General features: G+C 39.4%; 1 protein-coding gene across 3 annotated transcripts in view; it reads left to right on the top strand.

The window, feature by feature from the left end:
• Nucleotides 1–14,043, top strand: part of GRM8 (glutamate metabotropic receptor 8) — a 707,399-nt gene that overhangs the window by 332,488 nt on the left and 360,868 nt on the right. The window lies entirely within an intron of this gene.

The raw sequence follows: 14,043 nt of genomic DNA, 5'->3' as shown, positions 1-14,043 counted from the left end.
AGAAACTCTGAACTGTAAGCTTCTGTAACTCTAAGTCCAGTGGCACTAAATTATAGCCCTTCACTTTGCTAAATTGGTTATTTTGCTCATTTATTCATTCCTTTATGGAAAAAAAACAGACCTACCTATTTTAAAGCAGTGTGGGAAAGCACTGTAATGTATAATAGCACTTCTAGAACTTTAGTGTGCACACAAATCACCTGAGCACCTGGTTAAAATGCAAATTTTGATTTTGTAGTTCTGGCGGGAGGCGTTCTGCATTTCCAGCCAGTCCCAGGTGAAATGGCTGCTGATGGGCTCTGGGCCACACTTTGAGTGATAGTGTATGTTAGAGTTAGTTTGTGGAGATAGTAACAGCATCTGATGTTTAATTAGCAGAATAAATATTTAACTGTGCTAACGATTACTGATAAACCCAAGGTATCCTATAGAGGAGTATCTAAATAAGACTTTACATTGTCAAATGTAAAAAATTACAATCAAAATCCTGTGTTGTACATACAATCTAAGCAGATCAGTAAAGTATATGAGGCTGCAATAGTGTGTGTGTATGTGTTTGTGTGTGTGCGCATGCACGCCTGCCTGTCTTTTCATTAGGAAATTGAAAGTGGGAAGCTTAATTACTAAATTTAAAGAAATGTACACAGATGCACCTATATCTCTAAAATTTGCAAAGTAGATCGCAAAGTTTGCCATGTCAGTATCTGACATATTCTGAAAACTTAAAAATGCTGCACTGTCAGTCATAAACACACATAAAGTAAAGGCGTTGTAAAGGTCTGTAGAGACTATTTTGCTTAATTCTTTCATTTTGCAGAAAAGAAAATTAAGGCCCATCTGGCCTAAGTGAGGTGTGTAGAACCACCTACCTACCTGATGGTGATGATGATGCTGAAATCTTGTTTGACACTTGATTCCTTCCTCCATCCTTTCCTGCTCTGAAGGCTTTTCCCAGTGAGGGATTGTGTTGCACTGACCCATTCCACTATTTTTTCCTGGTCTCGTTGCCTGAATGCTTTTCCAATGGCCATCTAGAGTTACCTATTCCCTCTTTGTGAAGCTCCCTGCCTACGAAGGGGGTCAGATTGATGCTCTCAGTCTGAGAAGCACTATTATTGGTGGAATTGTGGAAGCATGAGGAAATACCCTCTAGTTAGCAAGAACGTCAAGGGTACACAAAGTCTCACATTTTTCAGGCAGTGACTTAAGACAGAGGAAACAGCCATTTTTACAGAGCCAAAATGAATTTAGGAGTCTAGGAATCCCTTCTTGCAAAACATGGAAGGGATGCTGGCATTAACTCGGTTGGTTGGGATTCACACATATTTGGATGAACATGGTCTCTGGAATATAATACTGAAGGGCTCAGAAATGGAAAAGGGAATATAGGTAATCAACTGACCATTAAGCGTTTTTGAGAACCAATTATTTGAAAACTCACAATCAGACTTGGGCCAGTGAAGATGAAGGAAGAGGTAGAAAAGTACAGAAACATTAAAAGAAACTGTCTTTCCCTCAATGCTTATTAAACTTCAAGAAAGGGAACCAATTCATTAAAACAAAACAAAGAAAGAGAGAATATACAGGTGGCTCAACATTAGGAAAATGTGATATCCCTCCCCTCTAAAATAGTACAAACTAATTATATGCAAGGGGCTAATTATTTGCATTGCGAAAAGAGTATTTCTTTTTTTTTTTTTTTTTTTTTAATTTATTTATTGGGGTGACAATTGTTAATGAAATTACATAATTTCAGGTGTACAATTCCGTATTACATCATCAATAAATCCCATTGTGTGTTCACCACCCAGAGTCAGTTCTCCTTCCATCACCATATATTTGATCCCCCTTACCCTCATCTCCCTCCCCCCACCCCCCTTACCCTCTGGTAACCACTAAACTATGTCTGTGTCTATGAGTTCTTGTTTCTCATTTGTTTGTCTTGTTTTTGGTTTATATACCACATATCAGTGAAATCATAGGGTTCTCTGCTTTTTCTGTCTGACTTATTTCGCTTAGCATTATATTCTCAAGATCCATCCATGTTGTCAGAAATGTTCCTATATCATCTTTCCTTAACGCTGAATAGTATTCCATTGTGTATATGTACCACAACTTCTTTATCCATTCATCTATCGAAGGACATTTTGGTTGTTTCCATGTCTTGGCCACCGTAAACAAAGCTGCAATGAACATTGGAGTACACGTGTCTCTATAGAGAAATGCTTTTATATTTTTGGGGTAGATACCCAGGAGAGCGATTGCTGGGTCATATGGTAATTCTATTCGTAATTTCTTGAGGAACCTCCACACTGCCTTCCATAGCGGCTGCACCAGTCTGCATTCCCACCAACAGTGTATGAGGGTTCCTTTTTCTCCACAGCCTCTCCAACACTTGTTGCTATTTGTCTTGTTGATGATAGCCATTCTGACTGGGGTGAGGTGATATCTCATTGTGGTTTTTATTTGCATTTCTCTGATGATTAGTGATGTTGAGCATTTTTTCATATGTCTATTTGCCATTTGGAAGTCCTCTTTAGAGAAATGTCTCTTTAGGTCCTCTGCCCATTTTTCAATTGGGTTGTTCGTTTTTTTGTTGTTGAGTTTCATGAGTTCCTTGTATATTTTGGATATTAGACCCTTATCGGAGGAACTATTTGCAAAAATCTTCTCCCATTCAGTCGGTACCCTCTTTATTTTGTCGATGGTTTCTTTTGCTGTGCAGAAACTTTTAAGTTTCATATAGTCCCATTTGTTTATTTTATCTTTTACTTCCATTGCCTTTGGAGTCAAATTCATAAAATGCTCTTTGAACCCAAGGTCCATAAGTTTAGTACCTATGTTTTCTTCAATGCAGTTTATTGTGTCAGGTCTTATGCTTAAGTCTTTGATCCATTTTGAATTAATTTTGGTACATGGTGACAGATAGCAGTCCAGTTTCATTCTTTTGCACGTGGCTATCCAATTCTGCCAGCACCATTTATTGAAGAGGCTGTCATTCCTCCATTGTATGTTTTTAGCTTCTTTGTCAAAAATTATCTGTCCATATTTATGTGGTTTTATTTCTGGGTTCTCAATTCTATTCCATTGGTCTACGTGTCTGTTTTTCCGCCAATACCATGCTGTTTTGATTATTGTAGCCCTGTAGTATAAGCTAAAGTCAGGCAGTGTGATACCTCCAGCACTGTTCTTTTTTCTTAAGATTGCTTTGGCTATTCGGGGTCTTTTGTGGTTCCAAACAAATCTGATGATTTTTTGTTCTATTTCTTTAAAAAATGCCATTGGGATTTTGATGGGGATTGCATTAAATCTGTATATTGCTTTGGGTAATATGGCCATTTTAACTATGTTGATTCTTCCAAGCCATGAGCACGGAATGTCCTTCCATTTCTTTGTGTCATCTTCAATTTCTTTCAAAAATGTCTTATAGTTTTCAGCATATAAATCCTTCACATCCTTGGTTAAATTTATTCCTAGGTATTTTATTCTTTTTGCTGCAATTGCAAAGGGAATTGTTTTTTGTATTTCTTTTTCTGAGATTTCATTGTTAGTATATAGGAATGCAATGGACTTTTGTACGTTGATTTTGTAGCCAGCAACTTTACTGTATTCATTGATTGTTTCTAACAGCTTTTTGGTGGAGTCTTTAGGGTTTTCTATATATAGCATCATATCATCTGCAAAGAGTGATATTTTAACTTCTTCATTCCCAATTTGGATGCCTTTTATTTCTTTCTCTTGCCTGATGGCTCTGGCAAGGACTTCCAACACTATGTTGAAAAGCAGAGGTGATAGGGGACAGCCCTGTCGTGTTCCTGAACGTAGAGCAAAGGGCTTCAGTTTTTCACCATTAATTATGAGATTAGCTGAGGGCTTGTCATAGATGGCCTTTATTATGTTGAGGTATCTTCCTTCTATACCTATTTTATTAAGTGTTTTAATCATAAATGGATGTTGTATCTTGTCAAATGCTTTTTCTGCATCAATTGATATAATCATATGATTTTTGTCCTTTATTTTGTTTATGTGATGTATCACATTGATGGATTTGTGGACGTTGAACCATCCTTGTGCCCCGGGGATGAACCCCACTTGGTCATGATGAATAATCTTTTTAATGCATTGTTGTATTCGATTTGCTAAAATTTTGTTTAGGATTTTTGCATCAGTATTCATCAGAGATATAGGTCTGTAGTTTGCTTTTTTTGTGTTGTCCTTACCAGGTTTTGGTATCAGGGTAATGTTGGCCTCATAAAATGAGTTAGGGAGTACTGACTCTTCTTCAATTTTTTGGAAGAGTTTGAGCAGGATTGGTATTAGATCCTGTTTGAAGGTTTGGTAGAATTCACTAGTGAAGCCATCTGGTCCCGGACTTTTGCTTTTGGGAAGGTTTTGGATGACTGATTCAATGTCTTTACTGGTGATCGGTCTGTTTAGGTTTTCCAGTTCTTCATGGTTCAGCCTTGGAAGGCTATATGTTTCTAAGAACTTGTCCATTTCTTCTAGGTTATTAAATTTGGTGGCATATAGTCCTTCATAGTATTCTTGGATGATCCTTTGTATTTCTGTGGTGTCCGTGATAACTTCCCCTTTCTCATTTCTGATTTTGTTAATTAGTGTCTTCTCTCTTTTTATCTTAGTGAGTCTAGCCAAGGGTTTGTCGATTTTATTAATTTTTTCAAAGAACCAGCTCTTTGTCACATTAATTTTTTCTATTGTCTTTTTGTTCTCTATTTCATTTAGCTCTGCTCTGATTTTTGTTATTTCCTTTCTTCTGCTGACTTTGGGTTTCACTTGTTCTTCTTTTTCTAGTTCTTTGAGGTGTAACATGAGGTTGTTTATTTGGGATTTTTCTTGTTTCTTGAGATAGGCCTGTAATGATATAAATTTCCCTCTTATAACTGCTTTCGCCGCATCCCAAAAATTTTGGTAGGATGTATTTTCATTGTCATTTGTTTCTATATATCTTTTGATCTCTCCTCTAATTTCTTCTTTGACCCAGTCGTTCTTTAAAAGTATGTTGTTTAATCTCCATGTATTTGTGTTTCTTTTTGCTTTCTTTTCGCAGTTGATATCCAATTTCAAAGCCTTGTGATCAGAGAATATGCTTGGTATGATTTCAATCTTCTTAAATTTGCTGAGGCTGCTTTTATGTCCCAATATATGGTCTATCCTTGAGAATGTTCCATGTACACTCGAAAAGAATGTATAATCTGATGTTTTAGGATGAAGTGCTCTATATATGTCAATGATGTCCATTTCATTTAATGTGTCATTTAGGGCTGCAATTTCATTATTTATTTTCTGTTTGGATGATCTATCCATAGCTGTCAATGATGTATTTAAGTCCCCTAGTATAATTGTGTTTTGGTCAATTTCTCCCTTTAGTTCTGTTAGTAGTTGCTTGGTGTATTTTGGTGCTCCCTGATTGGGGGCATAAATATTGATGACTGTTATGTCTTCTTGTTGTATAGTCCCCTTTACCATTATGAAATGTCCATCTTTGTCTCTTGTTATCTTTTTCACCCTGAAGTCTGTTTCATCTGATATCATTATGGCTACACCTGATTTTCTCTGGGTACCATTTGCTTGGAGTGCCAGTTTCCACCCTTTCACTTTGAGTCTATGCTTGTCCTTGTAGCTGAGATGTGTCTCTTGGAGACAGCATATGGTTGGGTTTAGTTTTTTGATCCAATCTGCTACTCTGTGCCTTTTTATTGGTGAGTTCAGTCCATTTACATTTAGGGTGATTATTGATACGTGAGGATTTCCTGTCATTCTAGCTTTAGTTTTCTGGTAAGGCTGTGTCTCCATTGTTTCTTTGCCTTTTTGTTGTTGTCGATTATTTCTGTGTGGTGGTATTCTATGATGTTTCCCTCTGTTTCTTCTTTTATTACAATATATATTTCAGTTCTGGAATTTTTTTGAGTGGTTACCCTTAAGATTATGTAAAAGTAAGTTTGATATTTAGAGTATTCCATTTTCTTCAGCACGCTTACTTTCTCCATTCCCATATTCCGGTTCAGGCCTTTACGCTCCCCCTTTTTATGTTTCGGTTGCCACAAATTGTCCCTGTTGATGGTGGTCTAATAGCCTCCTTTAGTATTTCTTGTAGTGCAGGTCGTGTATTAGAAAATTCCCTCAGCTTCTGTATGTCTGGAAAGGTCTTTATTCCTCCTTCATATCTAAAGGATATCTTCGCTGGATATATTATTCTTGGCTCATGATTTCTCTCTTTCAATAGTTTGAATATTTGGTTCCACTCCCTCCTGGCTTGTAGAGTTTCTGCTGAAAAATCAGATGATAATCTAATGGGCTTTCCTTTGTAGGTTACCGTCTTCTTTTCCCTGGCTGCCTTGAGGATTCTTTCTTTGGAGTTAATTTTAGACAGCTTGAATACAATGTGTCTTGGAGAAGGCCTGTTGGGATTGAGGTAATTAGGTGTTCTATTTGCTTCTTGGATTCGAGGATCCAGTTCTGTCCACAAATTTGGGAAGTTCTCATTGACAATTTCTTTGAGTATATTCTCTGTTCCCTTCTCTCTTTCTTCTCCTTCTGGTATGCCCATTATTCTTATATTGCTCTTTCTGATGGAGTCAGAAAGTTCTTGTAGAGTTCTTTCGTTTCTTTTAAGTCTCAAGTCTCTTTCTTCTTCCATCTGTGTAATTTCCAGGTTTCTATCTTCGATGTCACTGATTCTTTCTTCCATCTGGTCAACTCTACTACCTAAGCTGGTTATTTCATTCTTAATTTCTTCTATTGAGTTCTTAATCTCCAGAAATTCCATTTGGTTCTTTTTTAAAATTTCAATCTCTTTCGTAAAATGCTCATGTTGTTCTTTGATTGCGTTTCTCAGTTCATTAAATTGCCTTTCTGTGTTTTCTTGCATCTCTTTGAGGTTTTTCAGAACTGCAATCTTGAATTCTCTATCATTTAAGTCACATATTTCCATATCTCTAAGTTCCTTTTCTGGAGACTTCACTTTCTTTTTGAGCTGTCTTGTTGCCTTGGTTATTCATGGCAATTACTGATTTATTATTTCTCTTCCTAGACATCTACAGGAGTGGTTTATTCAACAGGTTGATAGGAAGAGGTCTCTCTGACACAGTAGTGCTATATTTTCTCTGCACTTTTCCAGCTTCTCACACGATGGGGGGATTCCCTGGGAGACGGGCCTCTCCTCTGTTAACAGTTCACCTGGGTCATAGGGCGTCACGTCCCTGTGGGGGTGCGGAGAGCTTTTGAAGTTCCAAAGCTCTTTCTGCACCCGATTCAGAGCCCGTATGTTTCAGCAGTTCTGTTTACTCCTGCAGGGATCCGCCCAGATAGGTGGGGCCAGGGGCGGGGTGAGTTGTGAGAGGTGGCCCAGAGCAATGGCGGCGACCACCACCACAGCCGGTCCTGCTTCCACAGCTCCCTCCCCTTTGCCGTAACTAGTTGGGCTGCGAATCTGTTTCTGCAGTCCACAGATCTCAGAACAGCAAAGATCCTGTCCTTGTGATCTGACACTGCTAGTTTATCGCTTCTAGCACCGGGCAGGTGGGGGTGGGGCGAGCTCTGGGAGGGTAGGGAGGGGCGGCTAGTCTCAGTGCCTAAGGCTTCCGTTCTCTGCTCGGCAGTGAGGGCTTAATCACAGTTTTCAGCCTTCTTCCCTCAGTCTTTTCTCCGAGGTCTGCCGTGAACGTTGGGTTCAGCTGTGCTATATGCTGCCCCCTCAGCCCTGTGGGCCGTAAGCGGAGCCCTAGCAGTCCGAGTCCTTCCCTCTCCCGCAGCAGCTGCGGAAGATCCGGGCGCAGCGGGCTCCGAGCACTGAGCTAGGTCTTTGTCCTGCGCCCGCGGGGCTCCGTCCCGCACTTCTCCCTTCCCTCCTCCCCCGCTCGCGCGATTCACCCACCTGGAGGTGAATTCAGTAGTGGACCTCTTCGTCTTGCCTGTCTGCTGTGCAGGGAGTGTTTTGTGGAGTTATTGTTGTCCAATTAGTTGTAAATTCCAGGAGAGCTTTACAGAGGCTCACCTCACGCCGCCATTTTGATCCGGGAGTATTTCTTTTTTAAGAAGCTTTAATCTTGGGATTCCTTTAAATCCATGGGAATCCATGGCTACCATGACTTGATGAAATAAAAGAGATTTACCACAAACTTTTAGGAACACATCCAAACAAAAAGAACTATCTAGCTGAACAAAGGACTGAGTACTTTAGGGCAAAGACGCTGTGAAATGAAGTGCCACCAGGGTTTACTAAAGTGAACTGGGCAAACCTCCTGTAGAGTCTTTTTTTCTGGTCCTTGTGCCATTTATTGAAACTCTACATCTTGCTAAACCTCTTCAGTCTCTCTCCTCAAGGAGCTTATAGTTTATGAAAAAGAAACTAGAAAAATGAAGTGATTGGTCTGTAAGTTTTTAGTACACCAGACTTAGAATATGTTTGCATTACATGTTTGTTAAATTAGTTAATTGGTCAACAATGATGGCAAAATCGTCCTCTTGCTCTCCGTTCCAGTCACGGAGATATGATGCACGTGGCCTAATTTGGCATGCCTTGCACAGATATTTTGATGGATGGAATGGTATTTTTAATGAAAGAAAAAGCTCAGGACAGATGGTTATATTCTAAGGGCCTTTCCTATAATTTAAGAATAAAATTAATTCTGCTGGTAGTTTATCCATTTTAAAATTTTTGACTGCCCTGCTAATAATATAGAGATGACAGTGTGATTCCAGAAACACATATAGGCTGGTGTCCGTCCGTCGGAATTCTTGCTTTCCTGATTATAAATGCCATGACTGTATCATTGTGTTTTAAAGAAATTACATTTGTATTTTCTGCTGTTTGTGTGGCAGGGGTGGGGGGAAATACTATATGTCCATATGACCTCTAAGGTAACAGAATAATGAAAAGTTAGAAAATGTGATAGAAAATATCACTTAATAATGTGTTCATTCATTCAATTTAAACATGTGTATTTGTTTGGTAGCCTATCATTGGTTTTCTTTCTCAACAAGAACACAAACTTCATGAGGGCAGAGACTTTGTTTTGTTCTCTGCTGCACCCCATTGCCTAGGATGACATTTGGCACAAATCAACTTCCTTAAGATGAATGAATGAATGAATTCAATTCAGTTATTTATTACGTACTCTTTGTCAGGCTCTGTCTATTTGATGTCAGGGTCATGTTGGCGAACAAAGCAGCCATAGTCCCTGCCCTCATGGGGCTTACAGTTTACTTGAGAAGATGAACATTGAGTCATATCCCTGAAAAGAAATGTGTTCTGGTTAGTGAATGGGAGTGTAGATCAGGTGACCCAATGTAATGTAGGGGAGAAGAGTGGTGTCATTTAAGTTGAGACTGAAACATGAGCAGAATTTAGACAAGATTAAGAGGTGATCAGTAGGATTATTTCAAACAGAAGGAAGCACAAAGGCCAGTTGACAAGAGAAAGGATGGCAGTTTGAGGATGTTGAACAAGTTCAGTATGGTGGTGGTAGAGTAGGGTGGAAGAATAGTAAGACAGGAGGATAGGGACCTAGCCAAAGGGCAGATCATGTCAGATTTTATATCCCTCTTGAGGGAGTTGAAATTTGTTTTGAAAGGCAATAAACAGGCACTAAAAGGTTTTAAGCAGATCAGTGGCATAACTGGATTTCCATTTTAGCAGGCTTATTCTCGCTGTAGCATAACATTGGCAGGGTATGAAGAGAGACCAGTTAGATAGATAGATACACAGTAATTCCTTCCAGGTTATGATGGCTGTACTACATTGGGAATGGAGCAAAGTGGGCAGATATGAAAGATATATAAGTAGTTGCTTATGTGGGTCTGAAGCTGAGAAAAGAGGTCTTACTGTAGAGACAAAGTTGGGACTCACTAGTCTGTAAATGAGGCAGGGTGAGATAGACCCGGAAAGTATGTGAAGAACAAATTGCAGAGGACCTGAGTCAGAGCTTAAGGAACTCAACCTTTAGAGAATGTGTTGAAGGGGAGGACTCTGGAATTCCAGTTTTTCTGGGAATTGTCCTCAGTATTTACAGATGGACCGTCCCCCTGAGGACATATCTCTGATCTACAGCCTTAATTCCTTCCCCAATGTCTCTTCAGCTACGGCTGATTGGTTTAAGGTTGGGTGCTTGATCCAAGCTGGATCATGAGTCCTTTCAAGGCCTATTGAAACCTGGAACTGAAAGGGACAGATCGGTCTCTCTTGGGAGTTTGGGGTGAAGCTGTGAGAAGGGAGTCCGGGGACATTGTCAAGTTCTTCACCATGAGGAGAGAGTTGGCCTGGAAACACGATATTGACATGTAGACAGAACAGAGCTGCCAAATGCAAAGAGTTCTGACTGTGATCAGACTTTTTAACTATGCCTTTCCTGCAGGTATGTGAGAAGATCAAGATGCTTCTGATTAAGTTTTCTCATTTTTAGGCAGCAACCTAGTGTCCAGACTAACATATGGCAGTGATACCGGGGAAGATTAGAGATGATATGCATAAAGCTCATGGCCTTCTACATAGACAGTATAGCAGGTACTGTTGCTTACTTATCCAACAGCAATTTCTCTTTCTTCTAGGTCAGCACATCCAATAGAACTTTCTATGATGAGGACAAATTTTCTATATCTGCATTGCTCAACGGGGTAGCCACTAGCCATGTGACTATTGGTCATTTGAAATGTGGCTAGTGAACTGAAAAACTGAATTTTAAATGTTATTTAATTTTAATTAGTGTACATTTAAATATGAAGGGTGATGGGTGGCTAGTGGCTATTGTATTGGACAGCAGAAGTCTAGGCTGACAGACCTACAGGACCAGACTTCTGTTTTAGGGTATATCCTGTGTAACTCAGTTGATTCTGATTGGTTTGACCCAGTTATGGAGGTCCTATCCTACTTGTCAGCTTTGGTTGAAAAGGTAACTTGTAATGCAGTTACGGTAAAGGAGATAGATGAGAAAATCTTCCAGGACTCTTCAGGGAGTGGAAAGTGGGTGGGGAGTTCTTCTTGTTATTACTGTGTCTGCAATTGGTGGCTGGACCCGCTGCAGGAAAAGCCTGCAATAGAATAGTAGAAGGAATCTCAGTCTCTGCTGACTTCTTTGAACCTCTGATTTAACCAGCCCTGGAATGCCCCTCCATTCTTGAGATATGAGATAATAATAAATCCTCTCAGTTTTAAAGCCATTTCACATTGGGTTTTCTATTATTTGCAGCTGACAACATTCTAAATAGTACAATGTATTATAAATAGGTGGAAATTATTTGTTTAACATGATATGAACATGCCCCAAAAGATATAAAAAAATTAAAAATTCTAAAATAAATCAGGGGGTTAATATTTGCAATGCAGAGAAATTGTTTATATTAAGTGGATTCACCACAGGTTTCTTAAATGCTGACTTCCCTGTCAGTGAATATAAAATGTGATTTGATTTATTAAAATTAAACAGATGTACAGGTTTTCAGCAATAATTCACTGAGACATATTTCCATATAAGTTGCAGAATTATAAAGCACACATATTAGAGAATGTGCCTTAATTTGTCAAAATAATTCACCTTTGGGTTCCTACAAAAATACTGTTTTACAGATCATGGGGAAGTGCTGATTACCACCCAGACAAATGATAATTTAGCTAAGCATGTTTCTTTGTAGTGTAAGTGAAAACCTGTTCAAAGTGCTTGCAAGTTTATCAACTAAATAATAAGACCTAAAAGGAACCGTGTGTTTCTATTATGTTTCCTGTGTCTAGTACAATTCTCAGCCTCACAGTGTAGACGTTCAAACAGTGCATCTTAAGTGTGTGATCTTGGGCAAGTGAGTTAACCTCTAAGAATTCTTTCTGAATGCTAATTTTTCCTATGTCTAGATTTTGGGGGTGATGATTGTGGTTGTTATGGTATACCTGTCTTTCATACAGGCTATTCACTTTGCTCTGGTTCTCCCTATGTTACCAAAATGCTCTATGGCTAAAACATTGAGCTTACAGATAGAACTTGGATTATTTTTACAAATAGTACTTATTTCTTTATGCACTTTTCCACTATGTCCCAACAGTGAACCGACTTGAAATGTGGCTATCTGTTGAAAAATGAGTTAGTATTGTGACCAATAGGTGATGTCATTCTACCCTGTGTTACTTTCCATTAAACCACTGACCTATACAGAACCTTGTAGCTTTAGGTTTATTTGCTTACAGCACTGTGGTCAAATGGTTAGATTTGTAGATTTTCATTTGGAAAAATTATTAATATCTTTTATTAAGGACATTAAAATGCTGGTTTGAATTTCCCTTTCATTTGTGGTTCATGAACCACTGAAGCTTTCCCTAGCCTTGCTGAGGGAGGTGGGAATGTGCTGTGTATCTGTCTCCGACCCAGGTCTTTTCAGAAAGAAAATAGGTAATGTGAGCAAAGCAGTTAGATGGGAGAAGAATTCAGTTCTTTGCCAAGACAGATCCAAAATTCCAAATATGCTGATTCAGCAGACCACAGTGAGATGGTCTAAAACTGAAGGGCTCAGAAATCCATCAGAACATATGATAATTTAACTAAAATTCAAATCCTATTAGCCAATAGAGAATCAGAGGGCCTTAGAGAAAGAAGGAAACATAGAGGTCATCATGTCCAATGTTTTGCTGAGCTTCCCCTCTCAGACTGATATAAAATGAGGACAGGGAGGGTACAGAAACATTTTGGTTTTACTGATTCAGTAGAACTCATGAAGCCTTTTATTGATGCAAAATGAGGCTCTCTCATTGACTCTAAATAGGCTTATTAGCAGCATACAGAGGGATTTCCACTGCAATCGTCTCTTTGTCCCCAGAGTGGAAGGCATAGGTCTGAAGCAGCAGATAACCATGGGAGTGAAAAGTACCAGCAGACCCGAGCACAGAGAATGGGCTGTCTGCCAGCTTTGGGTTTAGCACTCTGAGGAGTGTCGTTTGTCTGAGCTACGCTTATGAAACAGAAGCCCTCTTTTGTGTATGTGTACCCATGAAAGGGAGCAGTGGTGTGGTTGATTCAAAGTAGCAGAAAAGCAAATAATTCATATTGCTTTAAGATGCCCACCTACCCCCTCTTTTTTAGGAGTGTTAGTTTCCATTTTAATACATGACCAACGTTCTGGGAATTCTGGCTTGATGCTTCCCACAGGGGTTTCATTAACTGGTATGAATGTGTAATCCAGCCCAGTCCAGAAAACTGTTTAGCTTTGTCTCCCTGCTGAAAGACAATGTCCGGGTTAACTGATTTCGTGTAGAATCAGTCTGCATGCATCTATAATCCTGACGGACACAAAGCCCCACTTCAGTGTGCCGTGCTCACAGCGTGACTCCCAATCTTCTCCCAGGGGACAGGTTTGAGTAGATGTTTAAATGATCTTTTAGGACAAATGATTATGAGGGTAGGCAAGCAACTTGTTCTTCCAATTCTTAATAACTTCAGTGTGTATTTGGGGTAAGTGTAGGAAGTGTTGGGAAGAATGTGAACAAGAGACCTGGGTAACCATTGGCCATGGAGGGGGTGATGATGGTGATGACAGCGATGATGATAATTGTGATGATGATGATGGTGGTGATGATGATGATGGTGGTGATGATGACAGTGGTGATGATATAAATAAGCAGAGAGTAAGATTTGTCAAAAGAAGGGCAAACTCACACAGTACCTCACCACGAGCTCCCACTTCTCCCTCTCAAAGACAGACACCCATAACGTGCTTGATCACTGGTGACTTTTTAACTGCACAAGAGTTCCAGTACCCTTACAAGGACAATGATCCCATGGCCAGGGCACTTTTCTCCTTGATAGCTCTCTGAGTAGCTTCGTACTATCTTTAACATAGCAAGTGCAATTCGAGAGTAGATTTGCTTTAAGGAAATCTCCAGGAAAATACTGTGTGCATTTGTAAACTACACACAATCTCATCATTCAATCTGTCCTTACAGAATCTTGTAAATTGGCTATAGGTTTCACTTCCCAGATTTCAGATATCTATCTCCAAGTAGTTCTTGTTCATCTGATTCTAGTTCTGGAAAAAGCAGTCTCTCCT

Source organism: Rhinolophus hipposideros (assembly GCF_964194185.1).
Source record: "Rhinolophus hipposideros genome assembly, chromosome: 25".
Taxonomy (NCBI): Eukaryota; Metazoa; Chordata; class Mammalia; order Chiroptera; family Rhinolophidae; genus Rhinolophus; species Rhinolophus hipposideros.
The sequence above is the reverse complement of the archived record's forward strand: the minus strand, read 5'-3'. Positions and strand labels throughout refer to the sequence as shown.